The sequence below is a fragment of the Mastomys coucha genome, unplaced genomic scaffold (genome assembly GCF_008632895.1).
Source record: "Mastomys coucha isolate ucsf_1 unplaced genomic scaffold, UCSF_Mcou_1 pScaffold9, whole genome shotgun sequence".
NCBI lineage: Eukaryota > Metazoa > Chordata > Mammalia > Rodentia > Muridae > Mastomys > Mastomys coucha.
In genome coordinates this window covers 100,488,499-100,499,315 of record NW_022196915.1, presented here as the reverse complement: position 1 = coordinate 100,499,315, position 10,817 = coordinate 100,488,499, and the positions used below count along the sequence as shown (strand labels likewise).

The 10,817-nt window shown below is 38.5% G+C and overlaps 1 protein-coding gene and 1 long non-coding RNA gene across 4 annotated transcripts in view; both read right to left on the bottom strand.

Annotated features, from left to right (window-relative positions):
* Positions 1–10,817, bottom strand: part of Gpc5 (glypican 5) — a 1,368,055-nt gene that overhangs the window by 823,648 nt on the left and 533,590 nt on the right. The window lies entirely within an intron of this gene.
* The window catches only part of LOC116085378, a 39,846-nt gene that overhangs the window by 706 nt on the left and 28,323 nt on the right, over positions 1–10,817 (bottom strand). The gene's annotated exons all lie outside the window — the stretch shown is intronic.

Sequence of the window (10,817 nt, the reverse complement as noted above, 5' to 3'; positions counted from 1 at the left end):
TGAAAAAAAAAAAAAACACCTCCCTATCAGATCATGAATTTCTGAATTTGTTCCCCGGTTGTTTGGTACATACCTTCCATATCATATTCAACTTAGCAATTTTATTTCTGCAACTTTGATAGTATTAAATACCTCAGGATTTCCCACAGTGATCTCAGCATTCTTGGGAGTTTTACTCTTTGTTCCTAAGCATTTCACAGCAGGCAAGCGCAGTGGCTTGAATGCATACTTCTACATGCATTTACTTTTACTTAGGCTTATTCTTACTTAAGAATAAATTGTTTTGTATTGTTTTGCTTAGTTTTTTTATTTTTTGCTCCCCCTTTTTGTTGGTGGAAAGAACTAGCAGTTGATGGCATTCTTTATCTTCACTCTCTTAAGATGATTTTTGACCCATTTTTATATGTCTGTTTCCTACCAACTTTTTTGTTTACCTTAAAGGGAAACTTGACTACTGGAAGACATTCTTATTATTTGTATGTATTCTTACCCTCTTGGGGTTTTGTTTTGTTTTGTTTTGTTTTTTGTGCCTATTTCGATTTATCTTTGTGTTTCTACTTTTGTAACATACTACTGTGAAGAATGGTTTCTCCTTTAAAATATCATGTCTGCTTGCTTTATTAATTCGGTAAACTATAAGTTTCACTTTGTGGCTCACTGATTGTTACTCAATATGAATTCTATGTTCTACTCTGAGTTCAGTATGAAAAGAAGATATTTATTTCCTTTTCAGAGCAGATTAAAATTTCTTCCTGGGATTCAAGGTGAAAATGCATTAAATTGCTGAGTGCAGCAGAACTGGTCATTTTTTCAGTTGCCCCAATGTATGTAATGCTCTTGATATATGTACAAGGAATTTTGTGGAGAAATCAGGTACAGTAAATTAAAATGACTTGTTATATTTTTTACAGTAATTTTGGGATACTCTCTAATGTCTTCTGCTATGCAAAAATCTATCAACCACATTTCACATTTCTTAAAAATATAAAATAGATTCCAAAACTAAAATCTTAGAAGACAAAGATAATCCCCATCTCATTACCTGAGGGTAGAAATGTCACCTGCTCAGCAGATGGTCACAATCATGTCTTTGGAAGAAGGAGTCGCTGACTTTTAAGCAGCTGTGAACATTTTTTAGAATTGTTTTATTTTATTTACGCATTTACCTTCTCAGAAAGCCTGCCAAAGAAAACTGTAAGCACCCACATCACCCAGTCAGTCTGCAGATGAGCTAGAGCTTCCCTCAGGAAAGCTGTGCTAGGATGTTACAATCTCTACTGAGGAGTCAGTTCTATATGCCAATGTGAATATAAAGTGCATAAGAAGTAAGATGTTGAACTGAGCATGCTCCGGAATATGCTTGTTTCTGCAGGTGATGATGCATATGAAATGTTCTCTGAGCCGAATCTCTCTGCCTCCTGTATTCAGACAGACCTCACTTTGGGGAGTTATGCTCATAATTCACAGTGCTCTCCTGACCCACTGCAAGCAATGGGTCATATATCATTCAGTTATCTTCCTGCACACATTGAGCTTCAGAGACGCCAAGGTATGAACACATTGTGTGTAGTTACAGAAAAGTTGTGGGCAAATGCCACAGAGTGCTGTTTCAGCTGTCTGTGGAACTGTAGCTACTCTAAGACTATCTCGAAAGCCCTGATTCCCTATTTCTAACTTGGAAATATACAGTATGATATTTGCACAGTGGCGAAATTACTTACTGACAGTTGCTCCAAATTGAGTCTGCCATTATCTGGCACACCTATCCAGAAGCTATTCAGTTTCAGCATATGTATTTCAAATTTTGTTCATCATGCAAACCATGCAAACTTTTCGTGGCCTAGCCTAAATGTAAGCAATTCAGCTAAATAACTTTATTAAGAAAAAAAGATATCAAAAAACTTAGTTTATAAGCATTTATATAAATATCAATTCCACCTCCTTATTATTATAATAAGATATTATTTTAAAATGCAGGAGTTTCACAAATCAGGTTTTATTATGAGATTAAAATAACAGAAAATCCAAATTAATTTTTATAAACCATTTTATAATAACTTCATTTTTTCAATAACAAAATTAAAGGCTTTTGCCTTTAATTATCATATAACAATTATTTTCTCCAAAACTTTAGTGTAAATTGGATCTTTTAGTGTTATATTAGCAACCTTGATATAATATCTTTGTTCATATCAGCTGGTGTATTATAGTATAGCTTTCCCTAATAGGCAAAAAAAAATATCTATAGGTGACAATATTTGAAAATGGTCGTCCAACTGGGTTTCCTCTATAGGAAAAGTTTGGAGTTAGAAGCCTTAAGGACCTCAGACACTTTCAGATTTTTAAAAGATTTCCATATATATAATAAGATGTATTTGGGGTATACCTAAGACTAAGCACAAAATTTATGAGTGTTTCACATACACATAGTTTGAATGGAATTTTACACATTTAAAATTTTATTTTATCCATGAAATGAAGTCTCACATGTAAGATAATGTGAATTTTCTATCTGTCTTAGTGGTATGCAAATATTTTCTGCTTTTGGAACTTTTTTTTATATATGTGAGGTAGGGATGCTCAATGTGTACAACAGGATACTTCATCTGCAATATAAAGCTTGAAAAATAGCAGCCCTCTCATATTGAGACAGCAAGAGGATCCTTCAGCTAACTTTAACATTGTGTGTTCTGTTGAACCAAGCCTAAATACATATGAGTATTTATAAGATAAAACAAAATAGTTTGGGCCATGATATAAGTTTTAATAAGAGTTAATTTTACCAGCAGTGATTCCTTCTGTGGAACTAAGCTGAGGCTAGGAAAGGGGCAGTTTCACTGGGACAGCACCTCAAATATGCAACAGTACTGACAATTTCACCTGCAAATTCCTAAAACAAACAAGCTAAAACACTTAGAGCTTGGAAAGTGTGAGGATGACTGTGATAAAGCCAAAGTTCGACATAGGTATTCAAGGAAGATACACTTTCTAAAATTCTAATGAGTCTGGCATAGTGCTGGGTGTGTGGCGAACATTTAAGGGCTGACAGAGATTATTTTATTCTTTGCCTCCTACTATGTGGCTGTCATCGTGGTGTGTAAGTGGTCGGAGCAAGCCACCAAGAATCTTAGACCTTTCAGATCTAGCATAGAATGTAACATTGCCTTGCCTTACCTTGCCTTGCCTTTTGGATCTGGGGTAGAATGCAACATTGCCTTGCCTTTTGGATCTAGCATAGAATGTAACATTGCCTTGCCTTTCGGATCTGGCGTACGATGTAACCTTGCCTTGCCTTTCGGCTCTAGCATAGAATGTAACTTTGCCTTGCCTTTTGGATCTGGTGTAGGATGTAACCTTGCCTTGCCTTTCAGATCTAGCATAGAATGTAACCTTGCCTTGCCTTTCGGATCTGGTGTAGGATGTAACCTTGCCTTGCCTTTCGGATCTGTTATAGGATGTAACCTTGCCTTGCCTTTCGGCTCTAGCATAGGATGTAACATTGCCTTGGCTTAAACAGTCCTTTACAGCCTCTTGCTCAAGTTCGAAATTATAAACCTTCTGCTCCCTCGGAATTCCAGAGCATGGTAGGTACTTTGCCTTTTTACCAGTGCCTGAAGAACTGTCTTCCTTGGTTATGTGCTTCCTAGATAATCTGGTCATCCACAGGGCCCTCAGACACTATGTATGTTAGCGACTCAACCTCACTAAGTTAGTGCCTTAAAGGAATAATCCCCATTTAAGAGCAGTTAAAGCGCAGTCAAGCAGAATGCCAACAAAACACTGAGTTTCCTACAGTCTTTCAAATAATTGCAATTTTATGAAAACAAAGCAATAATACATTCTCATATGTTTCCTATATTAGATTCACTTTCTCTTGGCCTATAGACTTCATATCTATTAATTTGACTAAAAGTTGAATTTCATTAATTCACAGCACTTTTCAGCCTTTCCAGGTACCTGTTTCTCCACTCAGATGTGGCACTGGCTTTTAAAAAACTGATATATGCACACAGCATTTGTGTTCAGTATCTCTAAAAACCTCACCTTTCACAGAAGCACATGCTGACAAGCACTTTCTGTGGGGAATAACAGAAATGAGAATGACTACTTAGGAGTGAGGCATTTCAGCAGGTTGAGACAGATGGAAGTTATTATTATCCTTAAAGTTTTTACTAAAGATTAGATTCTTGAAAAATGTTAGATCCGATTTTATTGTGAAGAATAGAAGCTCTCGAGAATTGAGCATGCCTCACACAGATCACTAGCCTGATTTTAGTTGCACAGAAATATCCTAAATTAGATAGAGAACTTTTCAGTTTCTTGTACTAATCAGTGATTCTGGTCATTTAAGATTTAATATAACTCTTTGAATTATTAGAATCTTCTTAAAATATAGAAAACGGGATTTAGAAATGTTAGGCATTTCAGTGTTAATACAGTAGAATGAAGGGCAGTGGTTAATCTACAGTTTTCTTCTCTGTGAATATCATTTCATTTATAAGTGTGTGTAAAATCCAGTTATGGTGTTCTAAGTAGATTCTGAGAATTATGAATATTCTAAAACACTGCCAAGTGTATATAAAAAGGGGACTCACTAGCTTGGTTATTTGGTTGAGGTTTCATTTTGCTTTAGAGAAGTTTGAGCCTATGGCTACTGCATTAAAGTAAAAACCACCATAGATTGTCAGGAAAACAATATGACTGAGACAGATGCAGATACTCACAGCTAACCATTGGACTTAGCCTGGGACCCAAATGAAAGAGCTAGGGGAAGGGCTGAAGGAGCTGAAAGGGCTTGCAACCCCATAGAAAGAACAACAATATTAATTAACCAGATCCCTCAGATTTCCCAGGGATTAAACTACCAACCAAAGAGCATGGGCAGGTCAATGGCTCCTGCTACATATGTAGCAGAGGATGGCCTTATCTGATGCCCAAAGAAAGGGGGTGCTAGAGGGATGAGGCAGGCTTGGGTGGGTGGGTTGGGGAGCACCCTCTTACAGGCAAAGGGGAGCTAAAATATAAACAAAAAATTAGAACAAATAATAAAAGAAAATAAAATCCAGTAACATTTTTTTAGATTTATTATTCGTTTATTTTACATATGTGAGTATCTTGCTCGCATACCTATCTGGACAGGATATACATAGGTTAGAAGAAGGCAACAAAGCCCTTGAATCTGGAGTTGTTGATGGATGTGAGCCACTATGTGGGTGCCTACAAGTAAATTTGTGTACTCTGCAAAGTAAAACATACCATTAACTACTGAGCTGTCTTCCCATCCCCCAAGAGTTTAAGGAAAATGAAATGCAAATTTTAAATATTATGTCATAGTATTCCTCACTGTATGGTATTGAAAATTATAATGCAGTCATGTGGAAATAAAACAAATCAAAATTTAAAAAACTAAACATATCAACCACATATACAAAAATTTGAGTCTATCGGAGGGCCTCTTGTGAATTCCTAAACACCTGAACAGCCAAAGCAGTCTTTAGTAGGAAGAGGGGGAAAACTGAGGTTTGTGTTGTCCGGAGAAGCAAGGCCGTCTTGATGCTTAGTTTACAACCACTGATGCCCCACTATGACAGCAAATCTGAAGACTGTCCTCCATCACCCCAGGCCATGACAGAAGGGGGAGGGAACCTTAAAGTGCCATTTTCCTAAGTTTGAATACATTATCAACCCATAACCTTTAAATCATTTACAATGTTTTCAATTAATAATAAATTTTAAAAATCAAGTTATAAAAACAAAGAGGAAGACAAATAAAACAAGGATAACAAAAACAGCCTCAGTAAAACTGCAGATAATAGAGCTATTAGTCTCAGAGATGAGTAGACTAAACCTGAGATGTAGAGATTTCTTATTTTAGGATGGCTTTTAAAAAAACTATTGATCGGTTTATTTATTTACATTTCAACTGTTATCCTGCTTACTGGTCTCCACACCCCCTCCCCCTCCCCTTTGCTTCTAAGAGGGTGCTTCCCAACCCACCCACCCAAGCCTGCCTCACCCCTCTAGCACCTCCTTTCTTTGGGCATCAGATAAGGCCATCCTCTGCTACATATGCAGCAGGAGCCATTGACCTGGTCATGCTCTTTGGTTGGTAGTTTAGTCCCTGGGAAATTGGAGGGGTCTGGTTAATTAATGTTGTTCTTTCTATGGGGTTGCAAGCCCTTTCAGCTCCTTCAGCCCTTCCCCTAGCTCTTTCATTTGGGTCCCAGGTAAAGTCCAATGGTTGGCTGTGAGTATCTGCATCTGTCTCAGTCAGGTGCTGACAGAGCCTCTCAGAGGACAGCCACACCAGGCTCCTGTCTGTAAGCACATCTTGGCATCAGCAATGATGATGGGGTTTGGTGTCGGCTGATGGAATGGATCACATGGTAAGGAGGTCTCTGAAGGGCCTTTCCTTCAGCCTCTGTTCTATTTTTGTTCTTGCATTTCCTTTAGACAAGACAGTTCTGGGTTAATTTTCTTTTAGATGGGTGGGTGACCCCATCCCTCTACTTGTGGCCACTTGGAGCCATCTACTGGATGTGGTCTCTTCAGGTTCTGTCTCGTTGCTCTTGAATATTTTGGCTAAAGTCTCCCCCGTTGGTTCCTGGAAGCCTCTCACATTCCTGGAGTCTGGGACTTTTTAGCTGATCCCCAAGTTCCCCACCCTGCACTGGTACTTATTTCTATTTGTACTTTTGGCCCTCTGGACTTGCCTCCTGTTTCTTCCCATACCTGGTTCTGCTTCCCTGTCCCATTTTTTCCACCTAGATTCCTCCCTCCCTCTGCCTCCCATGATTATTTTGTTCCCCCTTCTAAGTGGGTTTGAAACATCGACACTTTGGTTTTCCTTCTTGTTAAGCTTTATATGGTCTTTGAGTTGTATCACATGTATTCTGAGCTTTGGGGCAAATATGGACTGAGTATATACAATCTATGTCTTTTTGGGTCTCGGTTATCTCACTCAGGATATTTTCTAGTTCTATCAATTTGCCAACAAAGTTAGCGTAGTCGTCCTTTTTAATAGCTGTGTATTCCACTGTATAAATGTACCACATTTTCTGTATCCATTCTTCTGTTGAGAGACATCTGGTTTGTTTTCAGCTTCTGTCTATTATAAATAAGGCTGCAAAGAACATAGTGGAGCACATGTCCTTGTTAGGTTTTAGAGCATCTTTTGGGTATATGCCCAGGAGTGGTATAGCTGGGTCTTCAGGTAGACCTATTTCCAGTTTATTTAGGAACTGCCAGATTGATTTCCAAACTGGCTGTACCAGCTTGCAATCCCACCAGCAATGGAGGAGTATTCCTCTTTCTCCACCTCCTTGCCAGCATCTGCTGTCATCTGTATTATTGAACTTAGTCATTGTGATTGATGCAAGGTAGAATCACAGGGTCATTTTGATTTGCATTTCCCTGATAACTAAGAATACTGAATATTTCTTTAGGCACTTCTCTGTCATTCGAGATTCCTCAGCTAAGAATTCTTTGTTTAGCTCTTTACCTCATTTTTAATTGGATTATTTGTTTTTCTGGAGTCTAACTGGAAGCAGCCAAGATGTTCCTCAACCAAAGAATGGATAAAGAAAATGTGGTAAATTTATACAATGGAGTATTACTCAGCTATTAAAAAATTATGTCAAAAAATTTGCAGTCCAATGCATGGATCTAGAAAGAATCACTCTGGATAAGGTAACCCAGACTCATAAAGACAGATATGGTATCTACTCCTTTATAAGTAGATATTAGCAGTAAAGGATAACCATGCTACATTCTACTGACCCGTAGATGCTAGGTAACAATGAGGACTCAAGGGGAGATTTGTGAATCTCACTTAGACGTGGCTAAGGGGAGGGGACACCACAGGGGTGGATGTCAGGATGGGAACAGAAGGTGTCAGTTTGGGGATGATGGAGATAAAAAAGTACTGGAAGATGCAACTGGAATGTCAGGGAAGCATTTCTGGGATAAGCTAGAAACCTTGAGCAATGGAAACTCACATAAGTCTGTAAGGGTGATCCTAGTTGAGACTCCTAGTGATGTTAGCTATGGAGCCTGAACCAGCCATGGCCATCTCCTATCAGCAGGCAAGACTTACATGGAGGGAATAAGGCACCAACCCAGCAACAAAACCTTCAACTTGCAGTTTTTCCTACCTACAAGTTGTGCCAGGGTAAAGATGAAGAAGAAATTAAGGAATGGTCCAATCAGGGACTGATCCAGCTTGAGATCCATGCCATGAGATGGAGCCTACTATCAGTTAATGATATTCTACTATACTTGCAAACAGGCAACTAACATAACAGTCATCAGAGAGGCTTCACCTAGCAATGGACAGAATCAGATACAGAGACCAATAGCCAAATACTAGACAGAACTTGGAAAATCCTGTGAAGGAGGGGAAAGAAGGATTGAAGGAGCCAGAGGGATTGACAACACCACAAGAAAACTGCAGTACGTAGGGGCTCACAAAGACTGGACTGCCAACCAGAAAGTATTTACAGGACAAACTTAGGACTCCTACACATAGGTAAAGTTTGTGTAGCTTGGTCCTTGTGGAGGATCTCCACAGCAGGACAGGCTGTCTCTGACTCGCTTGGCTGCCTTTGGGACTCTTTTTCCTACTGGGCTTCCTTGTCTATTCTCAATAGGAGAAGATGCACCTAGTCTTACTGCCACTTGGTATGCTAGGGTTAGTTGATATGTATTGAAGGCCTCCTGTTCGCTGAGGAGAAAGGGGGAAGGAGGGGTTGGAGGGGGAGGATTTTAGAGGTAGAGGGAAGACTGTGGAGGGGGAATCTCAAACTGCTTTTGTAATGTAAAATTAACTAATTAATTAAAAAAACAGCACCCAATCAATAAAGATGAAGATACTCACAGATGATCATTAGACTGAGTCTGGGGACCTCAACTGAAGAGGTAGGGAAAGTACTGAAGGAGCTGAAGGGGATTTCAACCCCACAGGAAGAACAACAATATCAATCAACCAAATCCCCCAGAGCTCCCAGGGACTAAACCATCAACGAAAGAGTACACATGGAGGGACCTGTGGCTACAGCTGCATATGTAGCAGAGGATGTCCTTCTCTGGCATCAATGGGAGGAGAAATCCTTGGTCCTGTGGAGGCTTGAGGCTCCATAGAAGGGGGATGCTAGAGGGGTGAGGTAGTTGTGGGTGGGTGGAAGAGCACCTTCTTAAAGGCAAAGGGGAGGGAGATGAGATTGGGGTTTATGGAGAGGAAACCAGGAAGTGGGGCAACATTTGAAATGTAAGCAAATAAAATAACCAATAAAAAATGAAAAAAGAAAATGATCACTATAAAGTGAGTGTATATAATTTTCAAAGAATAAAAAGTTTTTATAAAAAAGTTATAAAGTGTTGATTATAAAATAAGCCTAGCATGGAAAATACTAAAATAAAGAAATTTATGAATTGCTTTGATCGTGATGAGACACCACTAAATAAAAAATATTTACCTGGTAGATGAGTGTGCAGGAAACATGCAAAAGCAAGTAGAGTAACAGGAAATACTTGGAAAAAACTTATAAAAAGGCATCCAGGGATGTCTGAGAAAATGTGTGCACTTAAATGCTTGGAGGACAAAAGAGAGAATCTGGTAGAGGAAAACCTGGGAAAGACAGAATTTAGCTTTAACACACACTGTAAGCATCAAATTTCACAAACTCTATATAGATTGAAAAATATATTCTACATTCTTATAATAAAATATAAAATCCAGTGACAAAGAGAAAATAAAACATCTCTCCCTCAGAAAAACAGGAGAGTGCAAGATTCCTCACAGGAATGATAGATGTCAGAAGATAATGAAACAACATCCAAGAGCAGAAATAGATAAGCTTCCGTTTGGCATTTGGCATCTTGTGAAGATAATCCTTAATGTGAAAGACTCCTCAGTTCTCCTTAGTTAGTTATTATACATTGTATGATAATATATTTTTCATATAAGTCCAAACCATATTACGTATTCTGTAAAATCTGCACAGATGCATTGAATAACAATTGCTCTCCAGTCTTAGCCTCATTATCTATGTATGGGTCACCATAAGGGAATATATGGAACTCAAGCATTATGACACAGGGTTGCAAGTGTGACCGCAGAGCAGTCTCAGCAGTAATGCATAGAGAAGTTAGCATTTTGTCCAAAACCATTCCATGAGAACATGGTGTGGCTGCTGCTTCTCACTCAGTGCCTGAGAACATGGTGTGGCTGCTGCTTCTCACTTAGTGCCTGAACATTCAAGCACACAACACAGCGTCATTTTTGCAGTCAGAACTGAGAGTTATTTACTGGTCTCAGTGCTGTGTTAGGAGCACTTACTTTTTGTTTAATAGCAGTAAAATGCACAGCACTATTCAGAATGAAGTAAATTACAGCTTCAAATATGTCCAGCTATACAAATAATATAATCTAAAAATGAGCATATTTAAGTTGTGATGGAGATAACATAACCTCAATGCTCTCGATAACAAAGATATTTCTTTTTATTTAGTACAGGCTCTCTTTGAAATCAGAATCCTCTTTCCCTACCCTCCAGACTCCTAAGACCCACTGACTTCTTCATAAGAACCTACTTACTAAACTTCACAAGAATTTTATTGTTTTACCCAATTATTTGGAGCAGAGAATAAAAGCGTATATATCTTAGGTTGTGACTCCAATGGTTTGTGAGATCTAGAGGCATGCTTCCAGTTTGGCACCAGAACAAAAGCAAATTCTTATTTTAATTGTTTACTGACTTAATAAAGCCATCTTCAGACTTCAAATATAGACAGATAATTGTTATTGTTGTTGTTGTTGA